The sequence below is a fragment of the Tamandua tetradactyla genome, chromosome 10, assembly GCF_023851605.1.
Source record: "Tamandua tetradactyla isolate mTamTet1 chromosome 10, mTamTet1.pri, whole genome shotgun sequence".
Taxonomy (NCBI): Eukaryota; Metazoa; Chordata; class Mammalia; order Pilosa; family Myrmecophagidae; genus Tamandua; species Tamandua tetradactyla.
The window spans coordinates 41692221-41704245 of NC_135336.1; the positions used below are offsets into that span (position 1 = coordinate 41692221).

General features: G+C 37.9%; 1 long non-coding RNA gene across 1 annotated transcript in view; it reads left to right on the forward strand.

Annotated features, from left to right (window-relative positions):
- The first annotated feature begins 8733 nt into the window (after window positions 1-8733).
- The window catches only part of LOC143648443 (uncharacterized), a 61990-nt gene continuing 58698 nt past the window's right edge, over window positions 8734-12025 (forward strand). The window contains exon 1 of the long non-coding RNA XR_013158553.1: window positions 8734-8870. This is a non-coding gene — a long non-coding RNA (uncharacterized LOC143648443). The remainder of the gene's footprint in view (window positions 8871-12025) is intronic.

Below are 12025 nucleotides of genomic sequence, written 5' to 3' on the forward strand. Positions count from 1 at the left end.
TAGCAACAACAGCGGAAGAGCAGTAGTTTTGCCTTTTTTTCTTTAGTCTCTGTCTGGAGTGGGCAGTCTAGAGCTGCTCTGCTAAATCTATGGAGTATTAAGGACCAGACTCTGCTCTTTGCACTTCACTATCTGGGATGCTTTAGTTCATGTGTCAACTTGGCCAGGTTATGATGCCCAGTTGTTTGATCAAGAAAGCACTGGCCTGATTATTAGTGTGAGAATATTTCAAGAATTTAATCGTCACTGATTGCATCTGTGGCTGAAGGTATCTATAATCATTTGAGGAGATTACCTTCAAAAATGAGAGAAGTCTCATCCAATCAGTTGAAGGCCGTAAAAGGAAAAAGTGATGAATTCAGCAGACAGAAGGGAGAACTTCCATCCCTACTCCAGCCAGCCAGCTTCTCCTGGAGGATTCATGGAAGCCTTTAATGCAGTTCTTAGCTTAGGCCTGCTCTACTGTGTAGGTCCAAATTCCATAGTCACATGAGACAATTCCCATCAAAATTCTATACTATTTACATTATATATGTTGCCAATTCTGTTTCCCTAGAGAAACCTAATATAGTATTCTGGCACATGGATCTTAGTCTCAGTATCAGTTTATGCTCCAAATGGTCCACTAGATTTCCAAGATTTCTAACCATCATCTCCTAGTTGAAGGTCACATGGAGAATAGTCAATTCCCAGTGAAGTCAGCACTTTTTAAGCAACATTCTCTGATGTTCCACACAACACATCAGTCTATATCTCATTGTTTAGAACTTAGTCACATGACCATACCTAATTATGAAAGAGGCTGGGAAATCTGGAAAGGTAACCTTTTATTCTTAGGGGCAATGTACTCTAGGTAAAACTCAAGGTTTTCACATTAAGGAGGAAAAGAAGAATGGATATCACATAGGAAATGGTAGTCTCTGCCATAGTTAGTGTTCTAGTTTGCTAACTGCTGGCATACAACACACCAGAGATGGATTGGCTTTTAATAAAAGGGGATTTGTGTTGTTGGTTCTTCAGAGGAAAGGCAGCTAACTTTCCACTGAGGTTCTTTCTTACGTGGGAAGGCACAGGATGGTCTCTGCTGGCCTTCTCTCCAGGCCCCTGTGTTCCAACAACTTTCCCCAGGATGATTCCTTTCTGCATTTCCAAAGGCCTGGGCTGAGCTGCGAGTGCTGAGATGAGGAATGCTGAGCTGCTTAGGCTGTGCTACATTGTGCTCTCTCATTTAAGTACCAGTCAATTAAGTCAAATATCATTCATTGCAGCAGGCACGCCTCCTAGCCGACTGCAGATGTAATGAGCAACAGATGAGGTTCACGTACCATTGGCTCAAGTCCACAGCAACAGAACTAGATGCCTTCAACTGGCCAAGTTGACAACTGAATCTAACTACCACAGTTGGGTGCCCAATTTCAATCTGAGTTATTTTTCTCAATCTTCAATTTAGTATACATCTTAGTCTGCCAGGCTGCTATGACCAACACTATACAATTAAACAACAAATGTTTATTGGTTTATGGTGTTGAGATTAGAAGAACTCCAAATTCAACATATTGGTAGGCTTGCTTTCTCCTAGAGTATGTAGCATTCTGATGCTGGCTATTGGCAATCCTTAGGGTTCCTTGGCTTACATCTCTGCCTCCCATCACATGGTGACTTCTCTCTTCTTATGTCTGCTCTTCCAGTTTCCACTGACTTCCTGATTCTGGCTCCTCCCTCTGGTTTTCTCTTACTTCTGCCTTCTGGTTTCTTCTTTTTATAAGGTTTTCAGTAATATGGATTGAGACAAGCCCTGATTCAATTGGCCACACCTTAACTAAAAATAACATTTTCAAAAGGTCCTATTTACCTTAATACAAATACAGATGTAGAACATGCCTTTGAGGGGGGACATAATTCAATCTATCACAGGTTAATAATATTTAACTAATAAAGTATTATGAAAATTGGTATTGCTGCATTTTATCAATTCTGAGATATATCCCTCCCTGCATATTCTACCATGACATGCCTTATTCTCAATAGAATCAATAAAATTGGTGAGTATGATTTTGATTATCATTACTTGTCAGCTGTCATACCAGCCCCTAATTCTGCTAGCCTTATTTTATCACAGATGAATCCATAGATTCAGCCTACATGCAGACTTACAAGAACCCGGGAACTGAGCAGCAACTGATTGATATACCCTGACCTGGCCTGACTCAACTCATTCATTCATTAATTTGTTATTCTTTCATTTTCCTAATAATTGAAAAATATTTCTTGAACACCAAAGCCAGGTACTACAGTGACCCTGAGGATACATCAGGGAACCATGCCCTGCAGTCATTGAGCTTTCATTCCTGTAGGAGTGAGGAAACAGAAAATAAATGCATTTTATAATATATATATATATATATGCCAGAGGTGATAAGTGTAAGGAAAAATAGAGCAAGGTAAGGGAATGAGAATGGGGTGTGTATGTGGGAGACGAGGGAGATTTTAGATTCTATAGTAAAGGAAGATCTTGGTGATAGGTGACATTGAGTGGCTACTCAAGTGAAGCAAAGAGTGATCCCTATGCCTACATGGAGGAAGTACAGCCCAGGCAGTGTGGGACTTAGAATTTAGCTATTCTATCAGACCCAAACCTGATTAGTGACCCAGTGAGTGGGCTTTAATTAACCAGTTCACCTTAGCATCAAACCATCCTACCTACCTGTTTGTTCAATGTCTATGAGGTTCTCTATAGCCAGTTTAGTACACTTGCCAGGATATCACAGTTGTCCTTGATGGACAAGGTTTCAAGGGCCACCAATTTTCATAATACTTTATTAGTTAAATACTATTAACTTGTGATAGATTGAATTATGTCCTCCCTCAAAGGCATGCTCTGCATCTGTATTTGTATTAAGGTAAATAGGACCTTTTGAAAAATCCAGTTGTCACTTGCTGTCTCTCATCATGCTACTATGTTCCACCTGCCTGACTGGTCTTCTTCACTCTGGGCCTGGGTCTTTCCCCACGAGTCTGCTCCTGACCAAACTAGCTGGCAGCTTGGATTCTGGCCAAAGATTGGGCTCTGTGATAAAACTTAGTAGTTTTTTCCAAGCTTTCTTGTGTCTGCACTTTAATCGACAATGCCTTATACTTCTGTTGAAATATTCATTTCTATTCCAGGTCACACAGGCAGAAATCCTCTATTACAAGGAACTGTGTATGTGAAAAATTGGTCAGTGTGATAACAGAAGTACCATGGAAACAGTATAATTCTATGTTTCTTTTTGAATACAATGAGTCTGAGATTTATAGAGTTCATCCATATTTGAAGATTTTCCTATTTAGGAATGATGAATTATTTTAACTCCATTAAGGAATGGGTGTGTTCTTTCCCATAGTCTTCTCTGCTATAATCTTTTTAACATCATTTAACTGATGATCATCCAGGTGTAGGTTCTCATACTCTCTCTTAGACCCATGACACTAGCTTCCTATATGATCTCCTTGTATTTAGCATCTAACTTTTCATCTTTAATATAAAACAGACAAGTTCATATTTAGCATGGTCAGCTGGGTACTTCTTCTGGGCTAAGCTGACTTTAATGCTCTCTGCTTGCTTTACTTGTATGTTTGCAGTTAGCCAGCAGACCAATTTGTGACTGGATGACTTAGGATGGCCTCATGGGCTGATGGCCAGGACACCAGGGACAATTGGGCCAGTAGATTGGGTCAGGCTTCTTCACATGGTGGTTGCAGAGTACCAAAAAAAGGAAATGGGCAGCTCCCAATGTGCATTCATCATGTTTGCTAATACGCCTCAGGCAAAATTAATCAAATGGCCAAGCCTGGCTTCATTTTGTAGATAAAAAGAACCGTATCTTGTTGGGAGGAGCTGCAGAGACTCATTAATATGAAGTGTACATACTGGGATGTAAAAAATTTGTGGCTACTTTTGCAAATTATAACAACATCTAAGATCATTCAGAATTCTCCATACCTAACTCTCCAGACTCATCTCCTAATTCTCCATGTCCCCTGGTCCAGAAATCACAAAACCTCCAATTCATTTCCTAAATACAACTGAACTTTTATGCCCTTTTGTATTTTCTTATACTCTTTCCTTAGCTAGGAGACTCTTGCCTCCCTTTTTCTGAATATTGAAGTTTTTTTCATTTCCTAAGTCAGACTCTGTTAACTTCTCTATGAATCCTTTCAGTGTTCTTCAACCAAAAAGAATCTCTCTCCTCTGCATTCTTACATACCCTAGTTTATTATTTATCCTGGTTGGCTTTTTATTATACTCAGATTTCATATCTGCTCCTCTCTGCTGTCCTTGATGGCCAGTTCCTTTCCTTAATTTTCTTTAATTCAACTGTAGTGCTAAAAACAGTACAAGGCACATAATTATGGTTGAATGAATTTTGATAGCAAATAACAATTAGATATAAAAACACTATAGTAATCTTGTCATGAAAATTCTGTTTTCTTGCCTTTTTTGAGTGGTTTGATATTCTTTCTTGCTAATGACCTTTCTTTCCTCCTATCTCTCTTTCCTGGTCTATTTCACTGTTAGTGACCCAGATGCCATTTCCTTTGTGAAATGAACAGAACAGTATGGGAGTTTATTAAGTTAGGCAAGTGATAACCATAGTAAATGGTTTTATGTAAAGAATGTGGTAGAAAGAGGAATCAGCTCTATTGTATATATAGAGTGTCACATTTAACTTATGACTTGTTGTAAAGGAAAATGCATATAAATTATTAGCTATCAGAGCCAGCATCTTTCTACTGTAAGTGACAATGATTATGTTATAAACTTTGCATTAGATGTTGTTTTGTAAGAGTGTATTTGGTGGTCAGTACTATACATTTTGGGGTACATATTTTTTTACCATGATGATTGGAAATAATTTTAATTGATAAGTCAAGTATTGCCAAGTATTGAGCTCTAATGGCCCAGGGTTTGCTCAGTTTTTCAACATCAGTTCTGTGCAATTGCAATAAAAGGATCAATTAGTCTTTTAAGCATGGCATCTATGTTTCGAGGGCACGTTGAGAACAAAAGTAAAAATCGATTTGGTGGCTGAGTCTCAGAGGCATGCCAGCTCTTTCCCTTCAGGAACATTCCCATTCCTGAACAGAAGGCAGTTGCTAGAATTAGAGCAGAAGTGACAGATATGTTTAAGTTGAGTACACAGCCTGCAGTTGGGTTTTAAACTAATAACAATTGACATCACTGAGTACAAATATAACTCTAAATTAGTTGAAAAATGCAGTGAGCTAAGGAGAGCAATACCTATCCAGCATTGCACACCTGGAAGAGAAAGAAAGCTACAAACTATACACAAGATCGAATGCTGCCACTAAGAGGGTTGAGCAGGACAGGAACTGAGAAAGGAGAATCTCCATTGCTGGAAATCTCCATCTTTGAAACTAAGCAATGGCTTCATATAATCCCCTCAGTTTTGTTATATATACTTGTCAATACAAATGTGTGTAAGATTGTTCTTAGCGAATACTGCTTATTTAGAATATGGCATGCAGAAACTGTAGTAAAGTGCATACATGGGATCAGAAAAATAAAATGCAGTAATAAAGAAAGAAAGAAGGGAGGGAGGGAGGGAAGAAGGAAGGAAGGGAAGAAGGGAAGAAGGAAGGAAAGAAAGAAGGAAGGAAGGAAGGAAGGAAGGAAGGAAGGAAGGAAGGAAGGAAGGAAGGAAGGAAGGATAGAAGAATAAATAAGAAGTTAATGCATGTGGTCTGGAATGCAGGAAAAAATGAGCAGGACCATCATATGACTGACCCAATTGGCTTTCAATGTTCCACTTGAAAACTCTACCCAATGGAGTGTATAATAGCTCAAGTAAGACACAAGTTGTGAAAGTTCTGTAGAGTCACAGACATCACAAATCTTGATGAGAAAAAGATGCACTCCTGCGCCTGGTATTTAGTTTTCAGTGATAGAGCACAGAGCTTATCAGATCCTCTCCATGTCTATCAATGCCAGCCCAAGCCGTCATCTGTCTTCCCTCTCTCCCCACCACCATATATGCACTCATACACACGCCGACCTCAAGGGGAAGAAAGGAGATCATGTCTGAGTTATGTGACATCTTCTGGTTGTTTTTGTTTTTAAATGAGCCAATATTTACAAAATGTCTGGCACATGGAAATCTCAAAACTGTCTGTTGCTGCTGTTACAACAATAACTACTACTATTGTCCATGGTAATATATAATCTAGGTATTAACAATTTTGGATAATGGGACTTGTGTGGTTTAATGAAAACAGCTGATATTGGAATCAGAGCAGCTTGGGTTGAATGTCTCCTACTGATGACCATGAGAGTTTGGCCAGCTTAACATCCCTGAATCTTCACTTCTTTATCTGCAAAAATGGGACAGTATTATATGCCTCAAAGGGCTGCTGTAAAGAATTATTGTAAAGTATCTAGGAAATAATAGGTGGTTAGTACATGTCAATGCCTTTCCCCCTTTCCCCCTAAACATCCCTGATGAGAGTTTCTACTCTAGGCAAGAGAATGCCACCTTTGGATGAGTGAGCAGTAGGCCCTGACATCACTTCCTACTCTGAGTGGTGGATGGAAACCTGCTGCCTCTTTCTGAGTAGCACCTGTTGTTGAGTGCCACACAAGTGTCCCCTGGAACACACTGGTAGCAGCAAGTGAAGCTTTGTTGCTCAGTCAACTGACCGTTTCTCTGGGGCGAGGAAACCCAAATAAAGCATGTAGACCTAAATTTGCCAGCCAATTCAGAATACAGTTCTAGATGGATACAAAATGATCAAATTCTTAACTACACCATTTCCAGCAACTTTACATGCTTACACAGCACTGAAAATCCCATTCATTACAACTGCACACCTAAAATGCTTCAGTCATTATGTTTTTTTTTTTTTTTTAACATGGGCAGGTACTAGGACTCGAACCCGAGTCTCCGTCATGGGAGGCAAGATCTCTGCCACTGAGCCACCGTTGCCAGCTCTATATATTTTTATTTTTAATGACAATTATATTCTTAAATTTATTTTGCAGTTTTCTTCCAGGTTATTTTCAGCCATTCTGTAGTTTTAAGCTATTGTATGGATTTTTTATTCCTATTATAATTCTTTCCATCTCTGACTCCCAAAATGTTCCTGGCTGTGAGAGTTTAAGTAAATAGCAATGTGAATCCTAGGCCGGTCCTTCAAAGAGGCAGAGTGAAGGAAGAACGTGGGTTTAGTAATTAGATAGGGCTTTTATTTCTATCAATATGAGACCCACACCAGTTAAGCCTCAGTTTTCTTAATTGTGAAATAGAGATAATAATGCATACCTGTAAAGGATTATTGAATGAATGAATGAAAATGTCACATATTTGATGCTCAGTACTTTTTTAAAAAAGTTTTATTCACATACCATATAACCCATCGTAAGTGTGCAGTCCATGGCTCCCAGTATAATCACAGAGATATGCATTCAGCACCACAATCAATGAGAACCTTTCCATTTCTTCACCCTCCCCAAATCCCATGTCTCTTATATCCCTTGTTAGAGTGACATTTGGCTTTGATATAGACCTTTGTTATGATTAATGAAATAATATTATAATGTTACTATTAACTATAGACCTTAGTTTACATTAATTGTATTTTTTCCCATATACCACCTGTGCTGGTTTGAAACTGTTATGTACCCCAGAAAAGTCATGTTCTCCTAATCCTAAAAGACTCTTGCAGGGGCAGACCTACTGTTTAAGGTGGAAATTTTTGCTTAGTTAGGTTGTTTCCATGTAGATGTGACCTACCCAAATGTGGTCCTGACCTTTGATTAGATTTTTCCTCACCCATTCAAGGTGTGTCTTAATTTGTTTTACTGATGTTCTTAAAAAGAGCCAACACAAGGAAACATCTAGGAAATAGCTGAAATGTAAATGTTTGGAGATGCTTGGAGGGTTGACATAGAAAGACACTGGACCCATAAGATGGAAGCAACACAACCCATAGCAAGGGACCAGGAAATGCCAGTCATGTGCTTTCCCACGTGACAGATATTGGCTTTTCTTCAGAGTCAAGGTATCTTTCTCTGGATGCCTTAGTTTGGACATTTTTATGACCTTAGAACTGTAAACTTGTAACTTAATAAATCCCCTTTATAAAAGCCAATCCATTATACTGCATTCCAGCAGCATTAGCAAACCAAAATACCGCCCTATTATTAACATCTTATAATGACATACGTTTGTCCTAGTTCGTGTAAACATTTTCTTATATTTGTATGATTATAAGAAATGGTCCATTATCATCCAGTCTAGGTTTTGCTAAGTTATACAGTCCCAGTTTTTATCCTTTAGCTTTTCTTCATACTCAGTACTTTTTAATATTCTTTCTCTGTAGCACACATAGAATTCCTCAGTGTATCTTCTTGATCTGCATCCTTTAATCACTCCTACTGGGAATCTATTGTCCATTTCCTTCTCTTTTTACTGCCTCATTTTTTTTTTTCACTATTAGACTACCTTCAAATAGGGTCTGCTTGTCATGAATATGCAGTACCTCAGAGAAGTCTTATGGGTGAGCAAATTGTTATAGACGCTCCTCCAGTTATATAATTCTAAAGCCTTAATGCTTGGTGTTGGGAGATGAGGGAGAATGGAGGCTTCCTGGGGAGAAGAGGCCACCCTATGGTTTTACCTCCTGTGTGGACAGATGACCTCACAATCAAGAACATGTCTTGGGAACTCACTGGGCTCAAAGTTTCTGATTGAGTTCTGTGAGGGATTACAAAGGAAGGAGAAGACTGGCCTCCTGCTGGCCTCTGTGTCCACCAGCAGTTCAGAAACCTCAAACATGGAGAGAGGAGGCAGGGGAGTCAGAATTAGCTGGAGGTAAGTTGTACTAAACGTATTCTACTTAAGAGAAGCTAATTTTAAGCTGGGGCGGCTTCTATATCTTAGCACAGAAAGTATTCATTCCTGGAGTAAAGGAATTGGGAGTTAACCAGATTCAAGGTATCTGGGGGCCTTGTAAATCATAGAGCTTGACAACCTGGAAACTCCACTAACAGTGAGAATGTGTCTTCTAGTCACAGCGGAGCACAGAAACCTTTTGTAAGCCAAGAGAAGGTGGTTGCTGTGCAATTGCTCCACAGAGAGGACAAAATCTAGGGCAGCAGTTACAATACAGCCACAGCTAAAGCCCTCCCATTGTCCTTATATTCTCAATCCTTCTTTTAAAATTTCCTGATTTGAGGTTTGTCAATTGTGGATATCGCCCGATCAAAAGAAAAATCTCTATTTGACCACAGAGAAGGTTGGGGTGGAAAGGGGAGGTGTGCAGCCTGGGGAAGCTGAGGATCTCTTGTTTAGCTGTGTTGTGCATTTGGCCCTCTGCCTCACCAGAGAAGAGTGTGAATAGCAAGTTGTTCACTCACAGATAATGCGGAGCATGATTTCCCCTGCTGTCTTAATTATTTCTGCAATGCAAACTTGCAAGGGGTGATTCTCGTGCTTGCATTCAGGAAAAAACCCAAGCCCTTCCACACAGTTGGGAGCTTTCTTCTCTCTGGTTTCCTTCTGCGGGCTTCAGCCTCTCCAGGATAACTAGATTCTTGTAGAAACTCAACTGAAGTTGGAAGATTAGTCCAGGTGGATTATATGTCAGTCATTTTATACGAACCTTCGATGGTGGATGTGTGACAGGCATTTCTAATTATTTGTAATGATCTTTTGAATTCTATGGATCTTTTCTCCTAAGGGTTTTCTGATTTCAGAGGGTTTTAGAAGGCTATTGGTATTCATTACATCTTATTTATTAAAATAAATTATTAAAATCTTCTTTTAAAATAATATTCCATGCACAGTTCCATCATTAAAATTTTATCTTGCCAATAGGGAATGCTTTCTTATTTCAATTGGATTGTATTCTTTTAAATACAAATTTCAAAGTTGTAACTTAAAAAAATAATTAAAAACAACCAACAGATTCAATAATACAAGCAACTTTAGTGTAGAGAAAAAAACCCTCCAGATTTAAATCAGAAAAACTAGATTTAATTTAGCTGTGCCACTTTGGAAAATTTTCCTTAACCTTTCCAGCCTCAGTGTTTTTATGAAAAAACAAAATGATCATATCGATTTGACTGAATTGTGGTTATAAAGACAGAATTTGATCAAGTGTGTAAAAGCTACAAAGTAAAAGAGTTTATGATAATTATTGTTTTTCTGAACAAATAGTATATAGAGACTAATGGTTATAGAATTGAAATATAGCTTAGAACAAAGGTTTATTCAGAAGTTTATGGAGAAGGGCTCAAAGATAAGCTTCAGGAAGTTCATGAGTCCCCTGAAACAATTCGCAAAATATATATATATATGTGTGTGTGTGTGTGTGTGTGTGTGCGTGTGTGTGTGCTAGAACTCTGGTTGCCAGTGACAGAAACTGACCCTACACTTTGTTATCCAAAGGGACTTAAGTGCAGGGGAAAGTCTAGGAACCTTGGGGACACGTGGGACCACCCTGAGATATAGCTGCTCTCACTCCACTAGTAGAGTTTCAGGTTGGAACCTTCTATTTGCATTATTCACTCTTTGTACAGCTTACTAACTTCTTTTACGCTATGGGGGACATGGAGTTGGATAAATGTGTAACCTGTACCAGAGAGGAATTGCAGCTTGTTTTCTCTCTTTGTAAATCATGAAGCCTCAGGAAAGGACACCAATCATTCCGTCTTGGATCAGGATCAATCACTGTAGACGAAGATGATGTTGGTGACCATCTGAACAGAAGAGAGCAGGGGTAAAAACCATTTTCCAGGGGAAAAAAATGGTTGGAGCATGGTTGTGGGGGGACAAAACTTCATGGACTATATAGTGAGAATTCTTTCTCATATTTTCTAATATTTCACTCACTATGGATAGAAGAACCAAGTAAGTATAGATCAGAGAATTAAAATGCTTCTCCTTCTATGGTGATAAATATTTGTTAAATAAATCCAAAGTTTTTAGACTATGTAAAAACTTATTTAACCTTAGTCTTATGACTATAGAATTCATTCCAAGTATTATTTTAATATCCTTTTCTACAAACAAATTATTAGCATTCCAATTGTGTGCTGAAAGCTCTAATTAAGATTTATTAGTTCTCACTGGACATCTTAGCCTCAGTAAAAATGTCTGCTCTCTGTAAACAAATACTAATTTAACTCAAAGAATGTTTGAATACTTATTATCAATAAGATTTTAAGCTAGACAATGTCAAAAGAAAGTTGACAACTTTGTGAAAAAAACAATTTTTACAACCCAATATGTGAAGGCTGGAGTACCTAAAATTGAGAAGAAGAAGTCCCATGACTCAGGAGAAAAATGAACAAAGATACAAACTGATAGTTTCATAAAAGAAATGCATAAGTTATTTCATTTCACTAAAAATAAGATAATTCGCCTTAAAACTAAATTAAGATATATTTCTTACATATCAGAACAGCAAAGAAATTGAAATGTTTGGCCACAGGACACTCATACATTGCTGATGGGAACAGGAAATGACAGAAAGCATGTGGAAGGGACTTTGATAATGTCTAGTACTCCTGTACTCATACCTATCCTTTGATTTAGCAATCCCACATCTAGCAATGTAGCCAAAAAATACACTGGCAAAAATATGAAGTGAAGTGTGTACCAGATATTTATTAAAGCTTTATTTGTAATATCAAATATTCACATTTTCAAAAAAAATGACCAGATAACCCCCCAAATTAAATAAATTCAATAATGATGGTTACCTATATAGGAAGAAAGAGAACAGGTTAGAAAAGGAGATACGATTGAAATATGAATATTTGTAATAGTTTTGACTTGTAACCATGTAAATATTGTATATTATTGAGAAAAAATAAATAGGGAGAAATTATTTTTAACTAAAAATAAAAGAAAAAAATAAATGAAATAAACCTGTTGGCTACATAACAATACAGGGTTAAAATTACTTCAAATTAAAAAATGATAATTTTAGGTGATTTTGCCACACTGTACATGAGCTGGAC